This window comes from Ursus maritimus, unplaced genomic scaffold (genome assembly GCF_017311325.1).
Source record: "Ursus maritimus isolate PB19 unplaced genomic scaffold, ASM1731132v1 scaffold_17, whole genome shotgun sequence".
NCBI classification, from domain to species: domain Eukaryota; kingdom Metazoa; phylum Chordata; class Mammalia; order Carnivora; family Ursidae; genus Ursus; species Ursus maritimus.
Window position 1 is genome coordinate 19,423,713 of NW_024424119.1, and position 19,324 is coordinate 19,443,036.

Consider the following 19,324-nt stretch of genomic DNA (forward strand, 5'->3'; position numbering starts at 1 on the left):
GATTTGCTTGGCAGAGGTGAGCAAGAAGGTACTCTAGGGAGCGGCTGGAGAATGACCAAATTGGGCACAGGAATGAATTTATCAGCTATTTCTAGAGAAAAGGAATAATCCATTTGCAGGCTAGCATCATGGCTTGAAGAGGAAAATGACCTGGAAAGGAGAATGATAAGGAAATTGGAGTAAGAGGGCTTGCCTTCTAAATTGAGGAATTTATACTAAGTTAGGCAAGTAGCTACTGTGAGTCATTGAATGGCCCTGAGTAGAAGAGAGACTGAATGAATGTTGTATCATAGAAAGAACAGTAAGATGGTTATCAGGCTAATTGGGATGGAAGCAAAGAAGATGGAAGCGAGACTGATTTGAAGACCAATACAATTTTCCAGACAAGAGTTGAAGAGAGCACAAACTATGGTAGTGGTATGGACATGGAGACAAGGGGATGGATGCTGGAAATGTCACAGAACTTAAAGTTTACAGACCTGGCTACAGATTGCATAAAAAAAAAGGGAGAGAGAGAAAAGAAAAAGATGGCTCTACTATTTGAATTTAGACACGTATCACAAATCCATTAACCAAAATATGGAAGTAAAATGTATGAATTTATCCTCAGATATAAAATAATGAGTTTGGCTCTAAATATTCTGAGTTTGGGATGTTAATGATACCTGGTAGAGTAGGCTACAGGTAATTATAGCCTGGGTTAATGGGCAATTTGGAAGTCACCTACCTATAGGTGATGCTTGTAATCACTGGGCTAGATGAGATAGCATAACACACAGTTTAAGAAACTAAAAGACAAAAGTGTTTGAATGTCCATATTTGATGGGGCAGGGAGAGGAGCAGGAAAGGGGGCCCAGTAAGTGAGGAAGAGATGAGCAAGAAAAAAGTGAAATACCTATAAATTAATAAGAAATGTGTTAGATCTAAAATATTATCACTGAAGTTTATAAAATATTATTGGGGAATATTCAAAACACCATAATTACCATAATTAGGAATATGTTATATTCCTGGGTGGTAAGACTGAATATTGGAAGAATATTTACAGATGTCAAATTTCCTCAAATTACTGTATATGTCAGGCACAATGTTGATCAAAATATCAACAGCAGTTTTCTAGCAATTTGATTAAATGTTATGAAGTTTATGAGAATAGCTAAAATATACCTTTCTACACATAACACCATGACAATCCAAAGGAAAACACTGACAGTTTTAAATGCAGTGAAAATGGGAATTTCTTTAAACAAAACAAAACAAGCAGCCATAGAAACAGGAGTGTTGGATGAGAGTTGACCAAAGGCCTTTAGCGGTGAAAGAATGCTGAATTACTCAGGAACAGAACAGTTGTTAGCTTATTTGTGTGTTTTCTTCAGAAGCAGGCAATTTAAAGCATAATCAACATTAGTAACTACCAAATTAATTTCCCCTAAAATTTTAGAATAAATTGGGTTTTTAAGATTTATATTGTTTTCAGGTATATAGGTTTGCTCCTAGGCAGGTGAAAGTTCTAATCATAGCATCAGTTGGGGAAAGTCTCTAACCCATTGGGTTGTTGTGAAGACTGAGTGAAATAATACATGTAAAGTGCTGAGCACAGTGCTTGGCACATAGTAAGCTTCGGAATGTCAATAGATATTATTATAGCTATTGATATACCCTTCCAATTTTCAGACGAGAGATGTGAAGCTCTGATAATGTACAAAAATCCAACAGGAGTCGGTAGAACAGGATCTCAAGTCCAGAGCCCCCCTGAGGTCACCAAGCTATTTTTAAACACTAATAAGCTTTTGGTCCTCCTTTACTATGGCCCCCAGCCTGTGTAGGGCAGATAGAGCAGAAGCTCAAAAAGGAAAAAAATAGAAGTTCAACATCTCTTTGTTATTTTCCTCCAGGTTTTTTCATGCCATCTGGTCCAGCTATAATTTATGTCATATTTAAAAGTGAGAATGGTGCATTGCACATTTAGCTACAGTTCTCTAAAATGGAAATTCAGAATTTATATTCTTATTCTATTCTTCCCTTCTATGTGGTTGGTATATGTTCTTTAACAATAAAAGCAAGCACTCTTTTTTTCCCTACATTTAAACATTAAATATTTAGACTACACACCCAAGTAACATTCGAAACTCAGCAATTAAAAAAAAAAAAAAGCATAAAATGGCTCCTAAAAGAACTGTTTAGAATCCCTCTAGTTAACAGTCACATACTATGTAATGGAGTTACAAACAGATCTTCCACCAGAGGGCTTTTGCTTTGGTTACAATCCTTTTGGGGATTCCAGTGTGAGCAATATGGATGCATAACTTACCATCATTGGGCATTCAAAGGAGGGCTCAGGAAAAATGGCAGCCGAAGGAGTCATAGCATCTATAGAATACCTGAAATGCAAGCTTTTCCTGTCCACTATGTAGCAAAAGCCCATGGCACTCTGACAAACAATAGGCTCTTTATTAATTATCCAAAGGAATGAGGGCTTTATAATTCTTCATAAATAAATAAATAAATGCTCAATTTACATAAAGACTCATCTTAATGATTCCATCCAAAAACAATTTACTGAGCAACATACTGGTCTTGGTGAAAGGGATGAATTTTATTTTCGGAGTCAGGTACCTATCTTAAGAAAAGTTCCCTACTCTTAAATTTATCTAGGACAAACTTCCTCTACCCAATATCTTGAGAGAAAGGCACCAACCAAACACCGCAGGAATACTTGTACGACATTTTATGACTTTCTAAGGCAGGCCTGCCTCTGTCTTTAGAAAGCTCTGAGTGTTAAGGAAATCAGCTTTTTATTCTGCCAACTTTCTATATAGTTTCTACCCTTTGATCTTAGTTTTGCCCTCCGGAATTACACAGACTAACTCCAATCCCATCTGCACACAACAATATCATGACTTTATCCGACATCTATATTCCTTATTTTGGTTTAAGTATCTCTAATTCCTCATGGGAAAATGCTAGGATTTAAAACTTTAGACCTAGAAAGTTATTGTTTCTATTAACAGCAATACAGTGATATTCACAGATAAAGCAAAAGTTCAAGAAATATTACATCCGTGTACCACTCTTCAAAATACAACCTGAACATATTCAAGTAGATTGAGAATTTAATCTGAACTAAGAGATGGGGAGATTTTTTTATGAACTAATTTGTGGTAAGTGTAAAAATTACTTAGTTAAATCTAAAAATAGTTGAAGATGGGTATGGAACTAAATGTAAGTATCAAAATTATTCTTAAAATAGAATAAGGTTTGAAAACAGTAATTTTAAAATATTTTGGGATTCTAAATATACACACTTATAAAGAAAAGGATGTGGAGAGTAAAAGTATGCAAAATTGCTCCTCTTACTATAGCACAAGTTAGAAGACACCATTTTGTTCTTATTTCATTAAAAAGGTGATTTTTAAAAAGAAAAAGTTATGGAGAAAAGTTCAAACAGTTTGTTACTTTTCAAAATATTGAAAATAAAGCAAATGATCTTGGTTTATAACAATCAACATGTGGGAAAGCTACCCAAAATTTAAAACATGAATTTCTAAAACCAGAATGGAAAAGAGAATAGATGTCATTTTTATCATATATAAAATCATTCTGTAAGGTCTGTTTCTGAGGCCTAGTACCTTTCTTTCTTTCTTCTTCTTCTTCTTTGTTTAAATATTTCGTTTATTTGAGAGAGCACAAGTTGGGGGAAGGGCAGAGGGAGAAGCAGACTCCCAGCCCAGCAGGGAAGCCCAGCCTGAGAGCAGGGAAGCTCTTCTCAGGGCTCAATCCCAGGACCCCAGGATCATGACCTGAACTGAAGGCAGATGCTTAACCAACAGAGCCATCCAGGCGCCCCAGAGGCCTACTATCTTCTTAACCTAACATCTTATGTTTCAGTTCCTATAGCTTTATCATGTGGTTTGATATCTGGTAGAGCAAATCCCCAACTCAGTAATTTAAAATATACTAAATATCACCACCCAGTTTTTATTATCAATACATTTTAATTTTACATAGTTGAAAACCACAATATTTATTGAGATTTTACTTGAATTCCAATTAAACTACAAATCTGCAAATAATTTACATTTATAAAACTTCATCTTCCCACACAGGAAACAGCTTTGTATACCCATTTATTTCCACTTTCTTGTATACCCGTGAATAATGATTTTTCTCCATGCCACTCTGCATAGCTCTTCCACAGTTTATCTTACGTATGTTAAGTATGCATTTTTGACATCAAAATAGTCCCCATATTTTCTTGCTTGTTTTTACCAGTCAAAGTAACAAATCAGGAATATGACAAAGCAACTTAACTCTTGAAATAAATCATGTATTTCTGATAAGTAATCAGAATTTCAACTATGACCGTTACTTTCTTAGCACACATTTCTTCCATACCTATCATATAAAACAGTGAGGACATGTAACTTGGAGATCTTGATATGTAGTTAGAGAAACAGATCAGTGTTGAGCAATGGAAAGTTTGAGGGTAGAGAAAAATGAGACAAAGAGGTTAGCGTTGCAGAAAGGGAAGGAAACCACCCCTACTACCAAAGAAAAATAGTACAGATAGGCAGGGAAATCATGGAATTACAGGGTGAAGGGGCTCGGCAAGTGAAAGGAGTTCAAGTTACATGCTTAAAGCAGAACATAGAGGAAAAAGGATTTTTCCCTATGTGGAAGCTTGAAATGTCATTTCCAATAAATTTGAAATTTTACAAGAGTGATGTATGAAAATTATTTTTCAACTGGTATTTAAAAATTATAAATAAAAAGGAAGTGTCAAAATCTGGGATTTAGGAATTATCCTAACTTCTTAAAGGGAAAACAAGATTATGGTCTTATACACCTTATACGTTTGGAAACCAGGAAGATACTATATTACATTCTAAGACATACAACACTCTCTTCTCTAATGGGTTTCAAAGGACATATTCTCACATATAGTAAAATTCTATATTTATATAATGATTTTTGAGAAGCTTCATGAAAAGTCCTATTATCTCTCACCATGTCCCTATATGATAAGTAAAGGAAAGGGGCCATTACTTCCATTTTACAGATGATATCATCAAGACACTCAGTTTCAATGATCAGCAGAAGATGCTAAGCATCTTCTGAAAAGATACCAAATATTCTGATAGCTAGGTATCTTACCAAGAGGATACTTCCCATGCTTTACGTATGTTTAGCCCTATTCCTTTATAGTTGTTTCCCTAACATTTTAGATGTTAATATTTAATGTTTACATTTAAACAAAGTAAACAAAATTAATGTAATACACATATCCTCCTCCTCATTAAATATATAAATATATGTAATATGTATATACATTCTGAAATTCAAAGCTCATAATAATAGATGATTCTATAAAATTGTTTCTTTCCTATATGGCATGTTCTTCAAGGAAGTTGGAATGAACAAACAGCTGAAAGGTAATGTTAGCTGGAAAGAAGTCTGTGCTAGTTCCACTGCTGTGAATATTAATAACTAGTCACCCATTTCAATGTGAAATACTCTAGGGTCATTCAAACCTGGAATGGCCTCTTTAGTTTTTTATGATTCTGTAATCAAGAGAACAAATTAAGGGCTTATGCTTCTCATAAGAGAGGCAGTATGACATGTAAAATATATGTGTGTCATATCTCCACTGATATAAACAACATATATATTTTCCTAATGTCTTTGTCCTCTGCCCTATCTCTTACAAAAAATGATAGATGACCTAATTAATTGAACAAACTTGAGATGCAGTGAGTTTGGAGATCTAAACATATCACCCACTTCCTATTTGAAATTTTTTGACATTACAAAGTCCATCACAGTCTTAAGTCACATTATCAGGTTAGGTATATTTGGCATGATGACATTGCCACTAGGGAGATATCTAGGAGCAGAGCAAAGATGATCCCAAACACCTAACAAACTCTTATGGAACTCATGTAATTTACGCACATAAAAAAGCCTGATTTGATTTCTTAATCAGGAACATAAAACGATACTTGTCATAGAATAAGAGTGGGTATGAGTTTGATAGGCACAGTCACTTCCATTTAGTGTTTATTAAAAGTTCCTGTGTTGATTCAACAAGTACAGTCTCAATGTAGGTTTTTCATTTGACTATGCTAGTGTTGAGAACGGCAATTTCTGTAAACAAACTAGAATTCGAGGTCAGCTTCGATCAACTTTTGGAATCCCAAGCTTGGAGACAGTATTATTAATCTAAGTCATCTATGAAAGGAATAGTTAAACAGTAAATAAACATAAAAACTACATTGTCATTTAGAACACCTCTTAGCGCACCTCAAACATGTACAGCACAAATGTACACAGTTATATATTTACTTACATGATTTGCAGGAAGATATTCTTTAGGGGGAAAAAAGCACAATATACTTTGAGAAATGCTTTTTTAACATATTATACATATATACAGGTACATGTATATATAGGCATACACACACACACACACACGTATAAATATATATATGTATATATATAAACTCACTTTGGTTCATGTGGCTATTTTAACCACAGGGAAATCTTAAACTTTCACTGAAAACTCTCTAGAGTAATTAAACTGAGAAAGGTACATTTCTTCTGGTGAAAATATACTTCTTATGCTGAAAAGGAAGTTTAATATATTTGATATGCTCAGCCCAGTAATTGAATTTGGATCAGCATATTAATCTTTATTATTCAAGATTCTAGAATCACCATGGCTAGGAATGTATTTAATGAGCTTATGGCAAGTGAATTGCAACAAGAATTATTTAAAACAAAGAGTAAGATTAGAAGGAAGGGAAGCAATAAGGACAGTCTTTATTATTATTTTTTTCATTTTACAATCATGTGCTTAACAAAGAAGGTTCTTTAAATTAATGGGCCATAAGAGATTTTTCTGGATTGAAGTAGGTTGATTGAATAATCAAATTCCACAGCCTAATGGAAATAATAAACCTCCTAAAGTCCAACCTTGCAAAAAAAAAAAAAAAAATCCCACTTGAGTTTTATTGGAGAGAATTTTACATCAATGCGAAATTAGATGGCAAGCATGCATGAATAATTATTTCTACTTACTGTTCTCATTAAAGAAAAAATGAGTATCATTCTTTTAGTCAGAAGTAAAAATTCTTCCCCTATCATTACCATTAACTTGACTTGTTTTATATTTTTTAAAAAGTAGTACTTTAAAATTCTTCCTTGAAGTAATAGAAGGAATAGGCAATTTTAATCAAACAAAAGGGGGCCACCTTTTCTTTGATCAAACAATTATCTTAAGTTTTCAATGAAAGTGCTACAAATATTCTAATGGAAGGGTAACATTTGGGTGCTGTATTATCTTCCACTTCAACATTCATTCTCAGATACAAAAAACCTGATTATAAAGATAAAACTTTTGTCTGCTCACCAACACCAAAGGACTGAAAGTTGCCCAAGAGTGAGTAAAACTCATAGCCCCTATCCTCATGGATCTTACAATTTAGTGGTTAGGAAAGTAGTAGGAAAGTAGTGGGTTTGGGATTTCTGGATGACTCCACTTGAATCCTGTAACACAAATGACTCCATATCACTATTTTCAAAATATGAGGACACACTTCTGCTTCTGAAAAGATGGAGTAGATAGATGTACTTTTCCCAATTTCTCCCACTAAGTACAACTAAAAACTCCATAGGGTATACACAAAACAAACATAAGAAGACTCTGAAAGGTGAAGAGCAGTCAGATCAACCAGGAAACTAAACACCACAGTGAGTTCCCTGGGGTTTTTTTTCACCTCATATATCCCACATTTGGAGTTGAAGAAACTGGCATCAGAGAAACACAACATGTACAGACAAAAATAAAGCTCCACCAAAGGCCTTCTCTCTAGTGAAAAGGCAAGAAAAGGGGCAGCTTCATAAGGCAGAAAACTTGTAGAAAGTAACTGTTCTGCTCCAGCCAACATCATGGAAAAGTGTATGGTCCCACCTTCACTCAACCTGTAAAGTCTTCCACCCTTGAGAGGCTATAAAAAGATACCCCAAACACCCTCGCCAGAATTATGTCAGAAAAGATCAAGTAGGGGCTGAGATATTCATCCTTGCCAGTCATGGTGCCAGTGGAGGTCATGTGGGGGCTCTGCACTTTCACCACCACTGGAAGTAATGAGACATCAGTCCTATTCCCCTTTGAGGAGGTGTTGGAAGAGGACTAGTGTGGAGTCAGGTCCTTCACTATTATCCAGTAATGACAAGGGCACCCCCACCATGGTGTCTGTGGAGACCCAGTAGGGAGCAGGAAGTCCCACCCTATTCAGCAGTAATGAGGAGCTCTCCCCATCAGGTGTCAATGGAGGCCACATTGGGATCTTGGATTTCACTTCCACTTGGCAGTACAGGCACATCTTGTTTGATTGTGCTTCACTTTACTGTGCCTTGAAGACATTGTGTTTTTCACAAATTGAAGGTTTGTGGCAACCCTGCATTGAGGAAGTCTATCAGTGCCATTTTCTACTAGCATTTGCTCACTTCATGTCTCTGTGTCACATTTTGGTAATTCTTACTTTTCAAACTTTTTCATTGTTATTATATTTGTTATGGTCATCTGTGATCCATGATCTTTGATGTTACTATTGCAATTGTTCCGAGGCACCAAAAGTCAAGCGTGAATAAGAAGGCAAATTTAATCGATGAATGTTGTGTGTGTTCTGACTACTCCACCATCTAGCTATTCCCCCATCTCTCTCCCTCTCCTTGAACATCCCTATTTTCTGAGACAAAACCGTATTGAAATTAGGCCAATTAATAACCCTTCAATGGCCTCTAAGTGTTCAAGTGAAAGAAAGAGTAGTATATCTCTCACTTAAATCAAAAGCTAGAAATGATTAAGCTTATGAGGAAGCCATAGTCAAATTTGAGACACAGGCCAAAATCTAAGCCTCTTGTGCCACACAGCTAGCCAAGCTGTGAATTTAAAGGAAAAGTTCTTAAAGAAACTCTGAAGTGCTACTCCAGTGAACACACAAATGATAAGAAAGTGAAATAGCCTTATTGCTGGTATGGAGAAAGTTTCAGTAGTTCAGATAGAGGATCAACCAGCTGCAACCAGCTTGACTGTTTCTAAGTCAAACACCAATCAGAATAAGGTCCTAACTGTCTTCAGTTCTATGAGGGCTGAGAGAGGTGAGGAAGCTACGGAAGAAATCTGGAAGGTACCAGGGGTTCTTCATGAGGTTTAAAGAACAAAGCTGTCTCCGTAAAAGTGCAAGGTGAAGCAGCAGGTGCTGATGCAGAAGCTGCAGCAGGTTCTCCAGAAGATCCAGCTAAGATGATTCATGATGGTGGCTGCATTGAACAACAGATTTTTAATGTAGATGAAACAGCTTTATATTGGAAGAAGATGCCTTCTAGGACTTTCATAGCTAGAGAGGAGAAGTCAATGCCTGGCTTCAAAGCTTCAAAGGATAGGCTGACTCTCTTGTTAGGGGCTGGTGAAACTGGTGACTTTAAGTTGAGGCCAGTGTGCATATATCACTTTGAAAATCCTATTACGTTTAAGAATGATGTTAAATCTACTCTGCCTGTGCTCTATAAATGGAACACAGCCTGGATGACAGCACATCTGTTTACAACATGGCTCACTAAATATTTTAAGCCCACTGTTGAGACTGACTGCTCAGAAAAAAAAGATTCCTTTCAAAACAGTACAGCTCATTGACAATACACCTGTCACCCTATCACCCAAGAGCTCTGATGGAGGTGTACAATGAGGTTCATGTTGTTTTCATGCCTGTTAACACAGCACCCATTCTGCAGCCCAGGGATCAAAAAGTCACTTTAATTTTCAAGCCTTATGATTGAAGAAATACATCCTGTAAAGCTATAGTTCCTGTAGATAGTGATTCCTCTGATGGACCTGGGCAAAGTAAGTTGGAAACCATCTAGAAAGGATTCACCATTTTATTTTTTTTTTTTTAAAAAGATTTTGTTTATTTATTTGACAGAGAAAGAGAAAGAGCACAAACAGGTGGGGCAGCAGGCTGAGGGAGGAGAAGCAGGCTCCCCACTGAGCAGAGAGCGAGACATGGGGTTGGATCTCAGGACCCCAGGACCCCAGGACCATGACCTGAGCCGAAGGCAGGAGCTTAACTGACTGAGCCACCCAGGCGCCCCAAGGATTCACCGTTTTAGGTGCCAATAAGAACATTTGTGATTCATGGGAAGAGGTCAAAATATCAACATGAACAGGAATTTGGAAGAAGTTGACTCCAAACCCCATGGATGACTCTGAGGGGTTTGAGACTTCAGAGGCAAAGTAAGAGCAGATGTGGTGGAAATAGCATGAGAATTAGATTTAGAAGTGGAGCCTGAAGATGAGCCTGAATTGCTATAATATCAGGATAAAACTTTAACAGACAACAAATTACTCTTTATATGGATGAGCAAAAACAGTGGTTTTTTGAGATGGAATCTACTCCTAGTGAAGATACTGTAAAGATTGTTGAAATGACAACAAAGATTGAGAATATTATAAAAACTTAATTGATTAAGCAGCACAAAGTCTGAGAGGATTCACTCCAATGTTTAAAGTTCTACTGTGGATAAAATGCTATTAATCAGCATCCCATGCTGCCAAAAATTGTTTATGAAAGGAAAAGGATCAATGTAGTGTACTTCATTGTTGTCTTATTTTAAGAACTTGCCACAGCAACCCCAGCCTTCAGCAACTACCACCCTCATCAGCAGCTGTCAACATTGAGGCAAGACCCTTCATCAATAAAAAGATTGTGACTTGCGGAAAGCTCAGATGATGATTAGCGTTTTTAGCAATAAAGTATTTTTAATTAAGGTATATACATTATTTTTTTTAGACATAAAGTCATTTGCACACTTAAGAAACTACAGTATAATATAAACATAACATTTATATGCACTGGGAAACCAAAACATTCATGTAACTCACTTTACTGCCATGGTCTGGAAACAAATCCATGGTATCCTGTAATAACGTGCCCTCTCTCTTTCTGTAAGGGTCGATACAAATTTAAAAAAAAAAAGAAAAAAAGAAAAAAAAAAAGAATTTTCCCTGGTATAAAAAGGGAAAGAGACTTTTCCCTATCCTTCTCTTTTCTTAGAGCATTTACTTAAAAAAACTTGTAACTGTGATTTCTTTTTTTGACCTTTTTACATATATTGAAATCTTTTTAAAAGTAAATAAGCTTCTGGCCAATTTTATAACCCAGGAATCTTTTTTTCACAAGGATTTGGAAGCCATCTCTTTGAGAAATAAATTTAAGTTAAGAATTAAAAAAAAAATCAGAGACAGAAAGGGCCATTACATAAGGGAATAGGGTCAATCCCTCAAGAAGATATAGCAATCATATATGTGCATATCCCAAACCACAGAGCTGCAAAATACGGTAGAGATTATAGGCAAGACTGTATACCTGGAGTTGTTCTTACTGGGAAGCAGAGGACAGAAATGCTGGAGAGAGTTAGGAGGTCTTGATTCCTATTCAAGTTCTGTCACTCAATAGCTACGTGACCTTGGACAACTCAATCTCCTTGTAATTTGGTTTCTCTATTTTCTGTAAAATGTGGTGTTAATAGATGATCCATAAGTGTCCTTCCACTCTAAAATTCTGGATCCCTCAGCAGTCAGGTAATTTCATATGTTCTGGAATTAGATAATTTTCAGAACAAACACAAATATTTATAATGATAATTTTAAAAATAAATACTTTTACATTTCTAAAGAACATTTGAAATGGTTTATACAGAGATAATTATATAGATGAAATGGAGGTTATGAAACCATAGTCAATAAATTTTAAAACAAACCATGTTGTAAACGTCTTACTTTGAAGATGGCATCCACTTTTCAAATGTCCTTAGAACATACTAACTTGCATCCCTAAGCCTAATGCCCATATACAAAATTGAAAATGTAAGTCATGTAAAAAATAGGAACCATAGTTGAGAGAATTTGGCAGACCATATTTCCACTCTAAACCAACACTATTCTGACCTTAAATCATGAGTAGTATTTTGAGGCAAAAATCCAATCAAATCAGAGCAATCAGTGGAAATAATACTATATTTACTATCTATAGTAACATATAGAATATACATAGTACATGGTAGTATTAGAAAATGTTACTCCTTAAAAACCTTGGATATGACCTCCTTCAACTTCTTTATACCAGTGAGAAAATTAGTAACAGAGAATTTGAGTTATACACTGCGTAGTAAAAGCACCGGATAAAGGACTCCAGGTCTCCTGGCATTTCATTATGTCTATATGGAGGCTGTTACAACTACAACCAAATCATAATGCAGACTGGGCATTAATTTACAGAATAACTTTAATAGTCTCAATTTCCCCATAAGTAAAATAAACAAAGAAGCTTGTATTTAAAGAATAAATCTTTTATAAGCTACCTGTTGAAGTGAAAGGTAAGCAACAAATAAGAATTTTCAGAGCAATTATCAAACCAAACTTCCTCATGCTTCAACTTGCTAAAAAAATATGGGTATTATTTCCCTCAATAAACAAGCAGGAAAAATAAAGCAGAGAAAAATTAATAGATGTTTTCAAGCCATTATAGTACATATATTGATTTTCATGGGGTATTAGAACAGATGCACATTTTTTAATAAGAATACAGTTTCATTAAATCTAAAAAAGTACACTGTAGGATATTGACAGGTGCCCAATGAGAAAGCTGTCAACAAGCATTTTTTTTTTTTTGACCACTTAACTCTGCAGGGTACTGTACCAAACACAATGAGATGTCACAAAAGAAATGGAAGGCATGACCTCTGACCTTGTAGAAATTAAAAACAAAGACTGGTGTATACCAATGATTTTAGAATGTATGATAATCTGTCATAGTAGGTGAGCAAGGAAACAGTCTTATTTCCTTCACTCAATCGAGAGATAAATATATTCCTAAGTATTCTCAGCAGTAAGCTAAATGCTTCTTCATACTCACACTATATTTTGTAACCATGTATTAGCAGTTTCTCTTGGATTTTAAGTAAATGTTAAATGAAGAAACTCTCAAATTCAAATGACAAGGTTGACTAAGATGGTAGGAGTTAAAACCCCAGGGCTTGGAAGCAGTCTCACCTGGGGCCAAATGCCATTTCTGCCACTCTAAGCATGTGGCCTAAGGGCCCTGACACGCCGTCCTGGATCTCAGGTCTCAGTGTCTCCCATCTGTTAAGCAGCGATAATGAAAGGCTAACCTCAGAGCATAACTGTATAAATTAAATTATAATACATTCAAGTGCTTGGCATACTTCCTAGTACATCATAGTTGCTTAGTAAATTTTGGCTATTACTAACATTAATATTAATAATACTGTTATAATTTCTAAAATTTGTTAGAATATATGAAAGAACATTTATATTTGGGTGCTGTTTCCTCTGTATTATTAGAATATGGCATTAAAATGGCACTCAAAATAAAATCAGCACAAAGGTTGCCCCTTTTTATTTTCTCTCAACTATATCTTAATACATTACATCCAATTTTTCAGAATAAAGAGACAACCTTTAAGGACACTTGATTTACCTGCCTAGATAAAAGATAGACACATATGTATTTATTTCACATACAGTGCAAGACTATATCATCAGGACACTCAATGAAGAAAAATCTTATCATTTGTAGCAATTGATAGCTTTTAGAGGCACTTTAAATCCCATGAGAGGGTTCACTTCCATCACATTCATCTTTTAACTTATTTATAAAGGTGCCAGGAAATTTGTCCTTTTACTGAAAGACAATTTTACTTTTGACTTAAAGACAAAGTTCCCTGAAGGTTGTCACTTGAACAACCATTTTACAGTATGGAACACCATATCTAATACATGAATTAATGTAAAGCCAAAATATACTAAAGATCCTCATTTACTAGAGGCCCTCCATTATTTACCTTGGCAAATGATATTTATTTTTTCTCAACTTCATGTCAAAATAGTTGTGAAAATAGATTTAAGTACAGCCCAAAGGAATTAATTTTTTGCCTTGTTTTTAGCACTCAAAATTACTTAGCTGTTTCTAGAGGTACAGTAACATCTGTACAGGTGTGAAAGCATCCCCTTCCCCTTCTTGTCTACTGATTCAGAACTTACCCCTGGAGAGCAGTACTCTAGAATGGTGAAGAAAGATGAGCCTATGAAACATCTTGAAACTATGCTCTACTGCTTACTAGCTGAATATCCTGGGGCAAATTACTGAACTTCTCTAATTTTCACTTTTCCTTTAAATTAGGATTATTGTGAGGATTTTATTTTATTTTTTTTAAAGATTTTATTTATTTATTCGACAGAAATAGAGACAGCCAGCGAGAGAGGGAACACAAGCAGGGGGAGTGGGAGAGGAAGAAGCAAGCTCATAGAGGAGGAGCCTGATGTTGGGCTCGATCCCATAACGCCGGGATCATGCCCTGAGCCGAAGGCAGACGCTTAACCGCTGTGCCACCCAGGCGCCCCTATTGTGAGGATTTTAAAAATATGATGTACGTAAAGCACGCAGCATAGTGTCTAGTACTTTGAATGTACTCTATAAACACAGGCTGGTATTTTGTTATTATGACAATTCTTCAAGATACAGCTCCGACATTATCTTTCCCATGAAACTTTTTTTTTAAAAGATTTTATTTATTTATTTGACAGAGACAGCCAGTGAGAGAGGGAACACAAGCAGGGGGAGTGGGAGAGGAAGAAGTAGGCTCCTAGCAGAGGAGACTGATGTGGGGCTCGATCCCAGAATGCCAGGATCACGCCCTGAGCCGAAGGCAGACGCTTAATGACTGCATCACCCAGGCACCCCTCCCATGAAACTTTTATTGACCTATTGTAGTGGGACAAACATTCATCTCTGACTTTGCTTCACATACGATTCTATGCTGGTTCTCCAATCCACCAAGTTTCTTGGCTTTGCAACTTCATTTGCTAGCCTGCAGATAATAACAAGTAGATGTGATTATATACGTGATGTCTGTTTTCTGGGAGGCTAAAGTGGAATATTTGCCCTTTTCTTAGATGTAACTTCAACTTCTTAAAGATTTTTAACTCATTGGATCCCAAGCTTTATAACTTATCATGCTTACTAGATAGCAGAGATCAATAGCTTTTATTGTGTAATTCATGTACCATTAGGATGGTCTGTGAATCTGTAGAAACTGTGAGCAAAACGTCAAATATGCACGAGTATTTATCTGAGGCTGTGTTTCAAGTTTTTTGTTGGATCTTCAAAGGAGTCCATAATTCAACACAAAAGGATATGGACCACTGATTTAGAGACAGATTTGTGACCCAACTTTAGCATCTGATTAGGACTTCCTAAAATTCATTTTATGAGCTATCCTTACTCTTTGCTTCATTTTTTTAAAAAAAATTTAAGTTTTTAAAAAATTTTAAGTTCTTGGGGTGCGTGGGTGGCTCAGTTGTTAAGCGTCTGCCTTTGGCTCAGGGCGTGATCCCAGCGTTCTGGGATCGAGCCTCACATCAGGCTCCTCTGCTAGGAGCCTGCTTCTTCCTCTCCCACTCCCCTTGCTTGTGTTCCCTCTCTCACTGGCTGTCTCCCTCTGTCAAATAAATAAATAAAATCTTTAAAAAAAATTTTAAGTTCTTAATGCTCATATTCTCCTTCAAAAGTAGGATGCATTTTGCCCTACTAATTGCCAAAACAGAGTAGGTTCACGTCGGTCCCTTTCTTCTCAATATACCTGACAGTTATTATACACACATTGTAAAGTTTTGATTTTTTAAGAGCACCTCATTTTACTTAACAAATATGAATCTTGTGCCTCCTTTATGCAGATAAGGTTCTAGGACCTGGGTACTTCAAATTAAACAAGACAGACAAGTTTCCTCTGCCTCATATATTTGTTTACTAACACAATAGACAGATGTTAAACACATAAATTGATTAAATAACAGCTGATATAATTTTAGACAGTGCCATGAAGGAAATGAAGCAAGATAATGGGATAAGAACGATGGTGGTGGGGTACATTCCACTGTGTAGTTTCGGAAAGTTTCACTGAGGAAGTGATGTTTGGGCTTAGTCATAAAGTGATGTAAAGCAGCCAGCCACGAGAATAGGAAAGGACATTCCAGGCAGAAGGAACAGCAAGCACCAAAGAACAAGCTTGACATGCTCGAGAAACCAAAACGATTCATTAAAACAATAACAACAAAGTAAAAATCTTAATTGATTTAGGCTGATTAAGGTTACATTTTATTTTTATTGCAGAAAATTTGGAAGATACAGAAAAGTATAAAAATACACATTTTACAAAAAGCCTTTTAAATGTTTTTGATTGTTTGGTATGTATCTTCCTAGAATCTTTAGATGCACATATAGAAAGCGGGAAGGTATAAAATATCCTGCTGTGTATAATTTTGTTTCTCTCTCTCTCTCTCTTTTTTTTTTTTTTTTTTTACTTAATTTATTGTGAGGAACATCTTTCTGGGTCACCAAAATTATTCATGAACATAATTGCTAATGACTGTATATTAATGCGTCATACAAAAAGTATTATCTATTATGTAATGAATCCCTATGTTAGACTCTTAGGTTGTTTTAATTTTTTTTTTTTTTTTTTGGTCTGGAATAAATTCTGCAACCAATATATTTATGGAAATATCTTTGTCATTATCTTTATATAGTTTCTGGGATTGGAAGTCTGGAAGTAGAATTCATTTTGATCTTGAATGTCAAAATAGCACAGAGCCTGTCTTAGACTTATTAGATGATGCACATTTACTATAAAACAATAATCTTTAAAGAGCCTTTTTAATCTACCATTTTATATCAGTCATATGTTTTTACATTTATATGTCCATGGGCCATTTAAAAGTATTCCTCAAGATAGAACATCATTCTAGTCTGCAGGAGAGTGGTCTTTAAAGGAGAAAGAACCTTTTGTGATTTAAAAGATATCTTTAAAACAGTGTGGAGGTTCCTCAAAAAGTTAAAAATAGAGCTACCCTATGACCCAGCAATTGCACTACTGGGTATTTACCCCAAAGATACAGACGTAGTGAAGAGAAGGGCCATATGCACGCCAATGTTCATAGCAGCAATGTCCACAATAGCCAAACTGTGGAGGGAGCCAAGATGCCCTTCAACAGATGAATGGATAAAGAAGACGAGGCCCATATATACAATGGAATATTACTCAGCCATCAGAAAGAATGATTACCCAAGATTTGCATCAACATGGATGGGACTGGAGGAGATTATGCTAAGTGAAATAAGTCAAGCAGAGAAAGACAATTATCATATGGTTTCACTCATTTGTGGAACATAAGGAATAGCAGGGAGATAGTTAGGAGAAGGAAGGGAAGAATGAAGGGGGGGGGTAACAGACGGAAATGAACCACAAGAGACTATGGACTCTGGGAAACAAACTGAGGGTTTTAAGGGGGAGGATGGGCTAGCCCGGTGATGGGTATTAAGGAGGGCACATATTGCACGGAGCACTGGGTGTTATACGCAAACAATGAATCATGGAACACTACATCAAAAACTAAGGATGTACTGTATGGTGACTAGCATACCATAATAAAAAAATAATAATAAATAAATATGGAAAATATCTGTTACCCAATAAAACTAGACCCTTTTAACTGGTAAAAAAAAAAAAATTTAAAAATGTCTTTAGCGAAATGACCTTCCAGTGACTCACAAAAATTATGACTACCAGAAGTCTGTGATTCAGAATTTGGAAAAAAAATTATTTTCTTTACAATTCAGTAACAGAAAATAATTCCAAAGGTAACATAACATTTTGGCAATGATGGATCTATTGAAATTTGTACTTACAACTTTACTTTGAGCTACCTTGATCTCCACTGTGTTTTGGCGAGTCTCTAATCCACTTGATTATTTATTGTCTTTCTATCTTATCCTAGAGCTATTTTTGCCCAGTGGAGGAGCAACATCAATAAACTACGAGATTTTATTAGGTTTATCCAACAAATGTTGATCTCTCCTGTTGGGCTTAATTTGTTGGTCTGTTATCATGATTCTTTTAATATATCATTTAGTGACCTTTCCTTCTTAATATCGTAGAGCCTATGTAACATTAATCCTTTTATGTACTTACACTGGAAAATGAATTATTGACATACAATGGCCATTCACGATAATTATGGTGTTGTTGATTAATACATAAAAAGAAGACATGTAGCTAAGCAACAGAGGCAATACACTAAAAGCTACAGAATAACAAGTTTTATTCCCTTGTCTTCCATTGACTTGAAAGATCAACTTGAACAGGCAACTTAACCTCTTTTCTAATAAATACAACCATATGATGATGCATCTATACTATCTGTCAAGTGGGAATGATATTCTGTATTGATTCTTTTCTTGGATGATAAAGTGTGTGTCTAATCAAGCTCATTTTAAAGCACTTCACAGATACAAAGGCTATAAAAATATTGAATAAGGCTGCTATGTTCACTGGAGTAGTAATGCTTCCTGAAAAATATATTTACAATTAAGGGGTATACGAAAAGAGAAAAATATTTGTCTTCTATTTTAACAGAGAAACCACTCTTATGACTCTTACCTTATTTTTTTCCAAAAGTGAGGACTGAGAACAAAGGTAGAGCTACTAAAATAAATATATCTAAAATTAGATACCTTATTTTTATATAAATATATTAAAAGGCCATTACAGAAAACTGTGCTGGCCTAAAATTATTGAAGACAATAATTTGTGAAGACACACACACTTCAATTTGTGAACACACACACACACACACACACACACACCCAAGACCATTAGAATTTGCAACTCTTTCTTTAATATTCTGCTCAACTTAGGCTTATGTTTGCTTCATTAAAAATATCTTCCAGGAATTTCTTTTCCCAGTCTGTTGAGATTAACAGTTATTTCACCAGAGAGCTTTTTCAGAGAGGTTTAGAAATAAATCTGAATTCTACAGCCTAATGGAAGCTGTGAACTACAACATGGAACATCTTTGCCAGTCATTGGGGTATTTTCCCTTCTCATCTGTATGTTCACTGACTTGCCAACCATACCAAAGCTTCTGTAATGTGTATAAGTCATATCCAAGAGGAATTACTTTTTTCTTCTGAAGCCTAGAAGCTTAGGCATGCATGGTTTTGACTTTTCAAACAATGCACTGAATATTTCATAAATTAAGAAATTTTCGATTTAAGACAAGAAATTCACAGGAGGATTGGTCCCATATCACCTTTATTTGTCTTTTGGGTAGATGTGTACAGGTTTTGTTTTTATTTTTTTATTTAAAATTTTTATGCTTTCCAGAATGAGTCTGTATGCATGCAAT